The sequence below is a fragment of the Hippocampus guttulatus genome, chromosome 4 (assembly GCF_054856545.1).
Source record: "Hippocampus guttulatus isolate MCC_2025c chromosome 4, RoL_Hgut_1.0, whole genome shotgun sequence".
NCBI classification, from domain to species: Eukaryota; Metazoa; Chordata; class Actinopteri; order Syngnathiformes; family Syngnathidae; genus Hippocampus; species Hippocampus guttulatus.
The window spans coordinates 12213277-12225890 of record NC_141264.1 but is presented as its reverse complement, the minus strand read 5'-3'; the positions used below and the strand labels follow the sequence as shown (position 1 = coordinate 12225890).

General features: G+C 39.7%; 1 protein-coding gene across 1 annotated transcript in view; it reads right to left on the bottom strand.

Annotated features, from left to right (window-relative positions):
* The window catches only part of tmtc2b (transmembrane O-mannosyltransferase targeting cadherins 2b), an 84192-nt gene that overhangs the window by 33610 nt on the left and 37968 nt on the right, over nt 1–12614 (bottom strand). The window lies entirely within an intron of this gene.

The window sequence follows — 12614 nt, the reverse complement described above, 5'->3', positions numbered from 1 at the left end:
CTTATAAAGCACTTCAAGCTTAGTTTACCTTCAGTCAAGAGCATAACTGTTGGACCACATGGTGGGAGTGGTCAGAGGGTCAAACAACACAGAGGACCTTGCTGACACTGGTTGTGATCAAAGCTTTTAACCTACGTGAACCCATCAGGAAACTCTTAAGTCAGCTGATCGGGAAGGTTGATTGACTGAGATCAAAGATGGGAACAGGTCTCATCGATAGCAAAAGGCAAGCGTTTTGGATTACAGAAGGACAAGTGACATTGAGTGCCTCTTATTTGTAAAAATACACCAAGTACATGCCATTGATGGGGAAACCACAAAAGATGCCGAATTAGGGTGAAACATTTTGTATTTAATATGACAATAATATAATAATAACATCGGATATAATGATCTATAATATAGCAGAAAAGGCCAACTGAATGCATTAAATGAAATCAAACAATATGGGAAGTACAAACCCAAGACGTTGAAGTACTGATTAGAATCTTGTAAAAGCATGTCAACTCATAGTGCTGGTTAGATTTTTATTAACCATAATGATTAAAGCAACACAGGATCGAGCACTTTTCAAACATTCTCGCTTGCCGTTCTTGGCCTAATTTCAACTGTACCTCTTCAAACATTCTTCTACATGATTGACCAATCGCATTGCAACCATGTGTCATTTGAGATGAAGCCAGATAACCCTGCTTTTATTCTCCTCAGGCTACAATCATAGAACATTTATTTTTCCATAACATTTAATCAGGGCATCCACCTCATGAATTTTAAAAATGCTTTGAAATTCAGACCAACACCCTACAATGAAACTGGCTGCAATGGAATGCCAAAGCTAATATGTGAAGTATTCAGACTGTACTGTACATGAAGACTAAGAGCCACAGCTTAGCATTCATTCATATCGCTGTCCTGTGGGAAAAAAACGCATATCCATTTTTATCATTTTAAAAATATTTAGATTAATGCGGTGTCTGTGTTTTTTATCCATTTTAAATAAATGATACCAATTAGTAATGGAAACAATGATGTGAATATGTAATTGTACAACCTGAAACATACAAATAATCACTTAAAACAGAGGTAGACAATGTCCAGCCTATGGGTGCACTTTGTTCTTTAATCCGTCTTGCATAACACTGATATTAGGCAAGGCAGTTTTATTTACTTTGTCTATAGCACATTTCATGCAAGAGGCAACTCAATATGCTTCTATCAAGAGTTCTGTAATATGAGTTGCAGTAATTTAGTCGTTTCCCCCCTAGAACTGGTGCATGAAAATGTTTGTAATGCTTTTATTCATCTGCAATCATTCATACCATTCACTAATTGGTGAGCTGAAATATTGTAAACCAGAAAATATAAATATTACATTGGTTCACTCTGTTTTAACACTTGGATCTATGAATAGCCTGGCTCATCAGTCCAGTTTAAGAATCAAATGTGACTCCTGTCAACAAAAGGTTGCATATGTTGTTGATTTGCATTGTGCGCATGCGCAAGTATATATGGGAATTATGGGGGGAAAATGCTTTGTTTGTAGCATTTAGCTACATTTTATTAACACGTTTGAATATACATACAAGTTTGAATGAGTTTGCTAGTCCACACTGGCGGTTCCACACGAAAATGCTTGTGTATTTTTATTTTTTATTGAAAAAAAAAAACAAAAAAAAAAACAAGAGAGCCTCTTAAGTAAATGAAGTCCTGAAAAAAATATATATATTTTTTTATTTCTCACCCTGCTGGAATTCTGATACACACATGAATAACACAAACACATTGTGGTTAGTTTTGCTTGAGTCAAATGTATCATTTTATATCCAGTTTGGGTGGACACCAATTTTTCCCCACACACCACACAAAAAGCAGAACCACACCAAATTCATGTGCCAAACTGGTGCTACAGAATGAAGCGTATTTTTTTTTCCTAAGAAATTTCGCAACCCATATTTGAAATGTCATGAATCTTAGTTGTTGGTTTTAATGTGAAAATAGCCCCGGTTTTCTGACAGTGAAAACAGTTACAGAAATCTGGTCAACTCTGGCAGGAATTGGAGTTACAGATTCAAAGTACAAAGAAAAAAATGCCACTTAATATGAACCATTATCATGATTTAAAAAGGCTGCAGAGTCAAAATTATTGAACAAAAGAACACAGTGACATCACAAAAAAATTGCTTTTCTGAGCACTCGTAACATTTTAAAATGTTCCTGAGTTCAAACTGCAGTTAAGTTCTTTAACAAGAAGTGGACTGTTCTCTCTGTTCCCATATTTATTTGTCCGGTGAGAGCCAAGAAGACGTAACCAAGCTGCAAATCAGCTGTGATAAAATGCTGATGTAAGGGAGTGTTTCTGAGAAGTGTTTTTATCTTTACTGCTACACTCTGACTGGCGTCCATGATAAATCGAGTACTTTATGGAATCAAAAGCAAACAAAATGCATCAACACTGAGCCTTGAGAGGACAATAAAAAACACAATGTTTATGTTTCTGCTTCCGAAAGGGCCGTGTTGCCGTGTTCCAAACTACATTCAGCTCTTTCCGCGCACGGTTCCACATCATTACACTACTAAGCTTTGGGGAGATGAGGCCAGTTGGACTGCTGGTTTTAGAACGCCTGTAAGCTCCTCAAAACACGCACGAAGCGGCGCGACAAGGCCAGGCAGGCAGATTATAAGGGGGGGAGGGGGAGTTCACATCCTGCATCGATAAAATTACTCTGCTGTGTCATGTGATGGTTGACCACTGTTTTCAGTAACGCCATAACATTTGTTGGAGATTAAGATGACCAGCAAGGCACATGAGATTCATCACAAAACCAATAGGATCATAAAAGTAATGACCAGAGCACAGTGAAATGCTTTAATTTGTAGTTATCGGTTTGAGATGGTAAACCAAAGGTGGCCACAAAGAGCAAAAAAAAATAAAAATAAAATGAAGCCGGGCGACACAAAATCAGTCTAGAAGACCAAACCAGAGATCCAAAATGTTTCAAATTGTGGTAACACGTCTCCGCGCCACCTCTTGGCCACACACCAAGACATGATAACTTACTTCTTTACCGGTTTGGCTACAGAGTAGCACGCAATCTGTGAGGATTGGAGAAGAGCTCCCAGATGTGCTGGCACCATGATTTGTTATGTCTCTTCTTGGTTTTGCTCCTTTTTAGCAGGGGTGGCTCCTTTCTGTGTGGGGCCATGGAGGAGAAACCAGATATGTCTTCTTTAAGTAGCAGTTGCACAAAGGGAAAATATAATGTTTGATCAATTAAGTACTAGTTGTGCTATGTGGTGATTGTTGAATAATTTGATCAAGCTTTACGTGGTTTTATTGGCTTTTCGTCATTGCAGTTTTTCTGTGCATAGATTTTGTACTTACTGTCACAATCTGTCTCTGATAAGGCTGCCCATGATGGAAATTCTTTTGTCATTCAATCTGAAGCGATGCGACATATTTCAGATGCATCCCTCAAAATATGAAGCGGAGACCATTGCCACTCAAGTTGAAATCATTTGAAAAACATTTTTTTTCCTGTTTTTCCACACGCACATATGCAAAATGTGTTTTAGAGCACATGAAACGTCGACAGGGGTGGGGAGGGGCTCGGATTTGCGCCCGTCTTGCGCTGAAAAATAATCGTTGGTTGGATGTTGCCGTGCTGGCGCGCCATTATGCGCTGAAATGTAATCCTTGATTACTGTGGCTGACAGCCGTGAAATACAATGGCTGTTTGGGAAAAATTCACACATTTTCCCAAAATTCCTCATGGCCACCCTGCCTCTGCTTGTACATATGATTTTAGACTCGATTGTACAGTATGTCTTGATTCAACAGTCGAACACCTCCAGTTCACATTATCGCTAATTTTTTGCTGCATAAATTGTGCTGATTTAAAACATACAGATATTTAAGAGGTGATTGCTTTTACTAAATATACATTTTATATGTAACCATAGGGAATGTATGATGATGGCTGTTGATTTTCTTTCTTACTGGATAAATTTCACATGACTGTTGGTATTTACGCTTGGTCCGAGATTTTGTTAAAATGATTTGTGAACTCAGATGTTTTTGATCCCAGAGTAAAGAATATACTCATCTTTACAAATCTGTGTGGATTTCATAAAACGGCTCCAGCTATGTATGATTTTCATACAAACCCAATTCCAATGAAGTTGGGACGTTGTGTGAAACATACTGTAAATGAAAACAGAACACACATATTTAATTGAATACTTGAATACATGACATTTGGCCCCAACTTCATTGCAATTGGATTTGTAAGCTACATCAGCAGAGAACAGATTTCATGTACTTCACAGCATTTCATTCCAAAACTAATGAAGTGACTTCAAGAGTACCCAATTTGGATTATTAATATTATATCACATCATTACATCACAATGATCTCTGCTGGCACTCGACCCCAGATCCACCAGTCACATGAGTTATAAACACAATTATTTTCAAAAGATCAATGGTTGATCTCACACACTCGCACACACACGATCTCTTTAAGAAGGCTCATACAGAGAAAATTCATTCCCCTACCAAAATCACTCCCCATTGCGCAGGAGGATTCTTTCCACTACTTCTGTGTAGACAAGTTCAGAGTGGTTTTGTTTTACCGCAGCGATAATCAGTCCAATGTGCACAATAAAGACACGAGCACTGGGCGAAGGCCAGCGATCCTGTCCAGTGTCCACACATTCATATTAATGTTTACTGACATAAAGTGGAACTGAACAACTAAGAGCAAATGGAAGAAAGAACTGTGAGTAAGAGCTGCATTCATTCATTTACTGCTCGCATTTAAGGCAGAGGCTATTAGAATTCTGTCTCGTAAATGTCGATAAAGCAGACTACGCTGATTTACAATCCAGGTGGTTGGGAGGGACAGTTTGTAGATCTGAGCCCTGCGGTCATCAGAAGGCGGTAAGGTGGAAACACTCTCATGGATCTCCAGCCTTGATTTGTGGCACCAAATATCACTCTGACATCATTCAGTCCTTTCATATTTTTCACGACTGAATACACGATAAAACTCAAGTAGGCACCAAATTGCACACCATGCAGGTATTGTGCTCATCTCGTTTGCTCATCCAGAAATGTGCTTTTTCTTTAAAATTAGGTTGGGTATTTTTTGGGGTGGGGGTGGGGGATTTATTCCACAGCTCGTGAGGGCAGATCAGATTTTTTTTTAAATTTGCAATGTATGATCTGTACTGATGAGTCTGTGGACATCTGAATGTGTTGAGGTGATGTGTGCCGCAAAATTTCGAAAGGAAAAAAATACATAAAGACTCAATCACACCGGATCACTTCTGGAATTAATTTTGTTAATTCACTCATATCTACATCATGACTACTCATCATTGCGAGAATCTTGATGGCTTCACCCCAAAATAAAAGAACATTGTACGCAGCTATGCTTTCGTTGAAATGATTTGATCTGAGCTCTGCATTGATATGGTGGATGTAGAGCTCTAAAGCTGGACTTTGTGTCATTTTGGCTAGTGCTATGTATTTTGATTCAATTTCTATTTTGAAAATACAATTAACGTTCAATGGAATTACACTCAATAGAGCAGGGTAGGCGTACACAAGCGCATTGAAGCCACAAAACGTAAATATTCTCAGTGATTTTATAAACCGGTCAATAAAATGTTATTTGTATGCTAAAACTTGTTCCCCCCAAGGAGAAAATAACCTATGGCACAGATGCACCAAGCTCAGATGACAGATGAAATGAAAGTAAAATGGCGGTCGGGGATCTGATTATTTTTGCTCTGCGTTGTTTCTGATATTTATAGTTGAAGGTTAATGTGAGCAGGGAAAACCCCCCAAAACATTTTATGTAATAAAGTCACATTCAAAAACAAGCCAGGTACAAATCTAAGTCCACATAACGAACAAGCCTAACTTGATAACATAACGCAATCAAAAGTTTGTAACCCAATGGATTTGAACCCTTAAGCCCTTTTCACACTGCACTCAATCAGTGCGAAATGGTCACGCGATAGCGCAAAAGGACCCCGTTTGTTTATGTAGCAGCTTACGTGGGAGCAAGAAGGGAGACTTTTGCCACTCGTTTGGAATTCTGATCAAGTAATAGATTGGAGTGCTTTCATTGGTCTTCATTCAATGCTCACTATAATACTCACTTTAATAAGGAGCAGCAGGAAAAAATAAGCGAGCGTTGTATCTTTATTAATGGCTCGACGAGAACTTGGGAGAGTTTAATCTCAGTTGCGAGCTTCAGTTCCACCAAAACCATCTCGAGTTACATTTCAGGCTGAGCAGGGAGCAGTTTCTTCTTCAACATGCCTGTATGTCATCTCTGGTGTGTCCTAAAGCCCGGGACATTGAGACGCCACATTTATTGAGGCTTACCCCATTGTCCGCATGCCATTATGTGTAATTAAGGCCTCGAGAATAGCACCAAATCACTCTGCGAGCTTCCCTAATGGAGGTTCTTGTCTGATTCCACCGCTCTTCAACAGAACGCTGTGCCTTACTCAGTGCAGTGTGAAAAGGGCTTCTGGAATGTTCGTCTGTTAAATCGCAGACATTTCATTTCTCGAGCATGTCAAGTACCTGCTTCCCTTTATTTCCCCTCTACTTTGCTGCAAGAGTCAACATTGCAGATAAAACCACTGCCGGGAAGAAGCATTCACGCAGTGAATGTTAACCCATTTCAGATCTGTCATCAATAAAGAGATTCTCAGTCCTCCGGGTCATTGTAATCTGCAAATTGAAGTAACCGGACTTGTTTGTTCACGACGTTTTACCTTTAACAACAGGGGAGCATCCCAAGGGGGACACACCCAACGAAGCATCAATCGGGAGAATCCACATTGAAACAATTTAGAAGTGAAGAATCCCGTTGCATTCAACAAACAAGAACAAGTGCCTTGATTCAAAGTTTATGGATAACAGTTAAGACAAATTTCACATTAAAGTGTGTGTCAATTATGGGAGCTAATTATAGTAAGTGCTTCAATGATTTTGTTGGACTGAGAGTCGAATATCAACCGTGGAAGATTAAAGATTTGATGGAAAAACAAAAACAAGACAAACAGTAGATTGGTCCTGTGGGACATTGGTGATGAGGGATGTTCCCTTCTGTCATTCTGTGACTGAGGACTCACATAACCCAGTGTGATCCGATTCTCAAACAGGCTGGCTTGAAAAACACCACAGCTGCAACAATGTGAATTACTCCAAACCTTGTATTGTTTTCCTTTGATATTTCATTCTTTTGTCTTCGATTATGACCTTCGATTCCAAGTGGCAAAGTCGAGCGCATTGGCAAGCTCAAGCCACTTTCCATTGCAGTGGTCGTACTCGCTTCAGAGCCATGACATCCACAGGCCCAAAGAGCCCTTCTATCCACTGCCAGTGGAAATAATTCAGGATGAACTCAGTGGAAAGAGACTTACTTCCATATCCATTCGGCGCAAGCAAAGTCCACTTTTGTTTTTTTTCCGTTTATGAGTTTCCATCTCGCTCTCACCAACAGAAGCAGTGGAGTGTGTCTCCATGTAGTAAGCAGGTGGCTGAGCCCAATCTATCACACTGGTAGAAGCCACCAGAGCATGAAAGAGCATCTGTGGAGCCTCAGGTAAGAATCGAATGCCTTTGTGGGCTGTACTTCCTTTTACCTCATCCAAAACGTTATGTGGGGATCTCGTAGTTTGTGGACATGTCACGTCCAAATGTTGTTTTTTTGTGGCCTCCTCTTTAATTTGCAAGGAGCACGGACCATAACCTGCTCCTTCTAAGACTGTCTAACTTTCTGTCTGTCTCTCTCTCGCTCTCTCTCTCTGTGTGTGTGTGCATGTATATGTAGCGAGAGCGAGAGAGACAGAGAGAGAGAGAGAGAGAGGGCGGCCCGGTGGTCCAGTTGTTAGTGCGTCGACCTCACAATGCAGAGGTTGTGGGTTCGTCCCCGACCTTCCTGTGTGGAATTTGCATGTTCTCCCCAGGCCTGCGTGGGTTTTCTCTGGGTACTCCGGTTTCCTCCCACATTCCAAAAACATGCGTGGCAGGCTGGTTGAACACTCTAAATTGTCCCTAGGTGGGAGTGTGAGCGTGGATGGTTGTTTCTGTTGTCTCTGTGTGACCTGCGATTTACAGGCAACCTGTTCAGGGTGTCCCCTGCCAACTGCCCAAAGACAGCTGGTATAGGATCCAGCACCCCCAGCAACCCTTGTGAGGATCAAGCGGATCGGAAAATGGATGGATGGAGATTTTATATACATATATACAGTATATATATATATAAACACACACACACACACACACACACACACACACACACACACACATACACATTTTACATACACATTCATACATACACACACACCATTGTTAGTAAAAAGTAAAAACAAAAAAGGGGATCACATGAAACATTCAAATTTTAACCTAATGAATGCTATGACAAATGTTTTACTGCAATGCTAAATCGTGATGTGAAGTGCCACACAATTTCATCTATTTACCTATTTTGCATGTTACACAACCGTAAAAGAAGTTAACCATTGTTATTAGTCAAGTTATGATAATGTTAAAATGTGAGTCTGATTATGTTACGTAACACCTGGTGTTATTCTTCTCTCGTAACACCCCTTGTTGAGGCCGGTCGATCCTTGTTATAAGCGTCAATAAGCCCCAAAGCCAAATAAAATGCAAAATGCACGCATACAGTGCTAATCCTTTGACTCCTACTGATTTAAATTCTCGTGAGGGACTCTTAGTATTTGTGCAAGTTTCCATGGACTTCAGAGGCCTACTTTCCTCACAATGTTGGCCTCTGATGAGCCAATTTACCAGAAAGCCAGTGTGAAAGTGACTGCAGTCCTCCACAGTTCAGGTATCCTCTTGTCTGTTACCGATCAGACACATAAATTCACGCACACACATGCCTCAAGCAGTGACCTTGTACTAACAGCCAAAGTGTGAACAGAAAACAAGAGGTGTGAAAAGATAAAGCATGTCAGTTTGACATTCACTGAAGGCCAGCTGGGTCTGGGCCCAGATTTTGACATTATTTTGGGTCAGGAGACAGACAAAAGTGTCCTCAGTCCAACCTCTCCACTTTCACTGATGATAAATGGTGAGTTGCACTAATAGATTTTTCTGCTGACATGACATCACCAGCATCATTGTTCTTCATCCAGGTTGTACTTTCAAAGCATCACATTTCCTATATTATGTTTTCAAAGAGTTCTCATCATAGATCATCACAGGAATGTCAGTGCCTCAGGTATGTACTGCGCCTCACCGGGCTTACACAAAGAATTAAGGACAATGTTGGAAAATGCAACAAAAAATTGCCTCTGTGACTGAATATGAAGCTGCAACCAATAGAAAAAAACGACTAAAATTGTAGAAATGTTTACTCAGAATTATATCCCCGTCATCACAGTGTATGTTTAGGCTCCGTTGCATTATGCCATCATCATCAAATACAACTAAATATCTTCCAATATGCAATGGGAAAGAGCGTCGCTTCGAACGCATTTTGATAGACAGGAAATAGTGGAGTAAATGCCTGTTTTTCCCACATAAATTATGGACAAACATCAACTACGGCACCTTCAGATGCTATAAAGTCTTAGCCTGCCAGCATCTCAGGACAGGGCTAAGCTTTGATCAAGCAAACAAGCACATAAGCTTGATTTAATGACATATAGAGAAAGCACAAGTCGAGCAGAGAAACCGACCCAAACTGAAGCCTTACGCAGGCAACAGCAAGACTGTTTGTGGTGAATCACAAGAGTTAATTGGAGGCAATTCATAACAATTAAATTGCACCTTATCAGACTGTCAGGGATTAGGTTTTACTTTACGTTTGGGATGGGCAACTAATAGCGGCGTATCAATGTGTCTGACTCGCGCTCCAGCTACATCGATGCTGGCCACACAACACAACATCATTTTTGGAAGTTTGTAATCTATTGAATCTATATAATGAACAAAATAATTTTACACCCCAAATTCCCAATGCCCATTTATTTTTTACTACGATTTTAATCAATTTTAATAACCTTGTAGCCTACTTGTTTTTTGCTTGGGACGTCATCTTTGTTCATCGCCGGGGAGTTACCTCATGCAGGCAACATACTGTAGATTATAATAGATCAAAATAGATCGTGGCAGCGAGGAAGGAGACGATTATTAAAATGAAGCAGTGCGTTCGTTTCTGTGGAAACACTTTGGATTTTGCAAGAAGAGATCATCCTGACAAGATGTTTGCCTTTGCAAATAGCGAGTGAAATATAACAGGAACAGGACCATTTGTTGGCGTGTCTCGGCCGTTGCCGTGGCGTCAGAAACAGCAACAAACCTGAATAAATGAATCAGCGGTTGCTCCTGTACAAGGTAGTGTGAAAGACCAAAAAGCTGTTGCTAGCCTTATTTATTCTAAAACGCATTCATAAATCTCCTCTTGCTCAGACAATTACTTATTATCATGGAGCACACAGAAAAGTGTCTTGCTGCCAGACCATGTAGACAAGCTAATATTTTTGAAAAAGAATATGCAAGCCTTTGGAAAAAAAAAATCCTGTGACATAGAGTTGTTCTTTATACAGAACAATCACAGCAGCAGGTTAATTTCATGTGAACATTTACAAATGTAATACTTGTATATATCCACAAAACAGAATATTGTTCAGCTGTATGAAGCACTTTATCAGAAGGGTTTGTTTATATTAATGTTGCAATGTATACAAAAAACATCTTATTCTTAGATATAAAAATAAACCATCGTATTCTGATAATAAGGTAATCTAGTAAATAAGAAGTGAACTAATGTTCTGTTTCATTTTGTTTAAGCTACAATATTAAGAGTTCTGGTATGTTTTTTTTTAACATTTTGGAATCAGTCGAGCTGAGTTGGTTTTAAAATAAAATCTGAAGAAACTGCATTTTATTGTGTTTATTTTCAGATGGAGACCTGGGTGTTGGGATCACTTGCAAGGTGAGGGGTGGAAAGGGGGGGGGGCAATGGCTGTGAGATACAACGTGAAAAGGGCTATCGAATGATGATCCAAAATATTTCAATTGCAGAAGCTAGAATAGTCCAATGAAAGATTTGTGGCTGATATAAACCACTAATATAATTGACTGAGAGACATAATCAGACAAGAAGACCCCTTCTACCATTCCCAGAGTTAAGTCTCAAACTACTTCAGCTGAGTCAGGAGCAGTGGAATAAAAGTCAGCTCCAAATCACTGCTGTGTGTCAGTCACGCATACATCCAGACGCTGCAGTCTGACGAGAAAAAAAAAAAGTTCAAGCCACTCAGGAGGCAAAAACATGGGCTGTAGTGAATCTTAGTACAGGTCATAAATGTTACAATGCACTTTTCTCATTGATACATTTGCTTTGAGAAGTTACTGGCTCACATGGGAGCAGACAGGCAGTCAAGAAAGCCACTTTAGCGATGATGACAGTTCTCTGTTTCGACTTCTTTTCATATTATCTGCTGATGAAGTGAAATAACATGTTTTCATAATGACAAATGTCAGTGTCAAGCAAAACTTTAAGACATATCTGACAAATTAACAGTTCTTGCTATACAATGCAAAGTTGAGCTGTTACCTCACTTTTCCTCAATAATAAAATTGCACACACCATTTGTCTTTTGTTCAAGTTGCCAGTGAGTTGGCGCCAAATCAGATTCAGACACGATGACACGCACAGCCAAGGTGAAAACAGTCATAGCGACACGCTGTCTCACAAGCTCTCGTGGCAGTGGAAACGCTCCCAACTGCGAAACAATCTTTCAGTCTAACTCAAAAGTCAATATTAGTGCAGTAAGACGTGAAATTTAGGAGCTCAATTTGTCTCGGGGGACCTTGTCAAATGATTGAATCACAATGGCAAATAAAAAATAAAAAGGCCTCAAGCACTTATTACTGCAGGCATCTTTTTCTTTCAAGTAAGGTTTAAAAAAACATCTTTGAGTGCCTGGCAACTAAAAATAATTTTAAAAAAAATTTAATACACGGGTTTGTGTGATAAAAAGTAGAACACTCTCCTGAGGACAAAGTCGGAAGGCATTTCAATCATGAGTTGCCAGTTGGGAGCATCTTTTTGTTTCCACACTACGCAAAGCCCTGAAACAAAGAATGTTGATTGGTTTCCAGCTAAAATATCTCCTCAATGATAATCTCTGCTTGGTGCATTACATTTTGTATTCTTTGCTTGTGCATGCCAGATTTGCACATTTACTGTTTGCTGGCTCCTCAAGAACACCTTCGTGCCATTTCTGCACATGTCTCACTGCATTTTGTTACGATACGCAGCAAAGCGTGGCCGTCCTAAAGCCCAGACCCAGACATACAACGGTAAATATTTCTGACAGGTGCTGTAGTGATAATAAATAATGGCATGAGGATCAGGTGATTCACAATATAATTTCTTGTTCACTAGCCCATCATCTTTGGCAAACACTGTATTTTTGTTTTGAATTACATAATCTCTCCACGTAAAAAAAAAAAATAGTATATATATATAGATATACACACACACACACACACACACATTACGATAAAATGCACAGACAGGCTTAAGGGATTGCACATGAATCACGACATT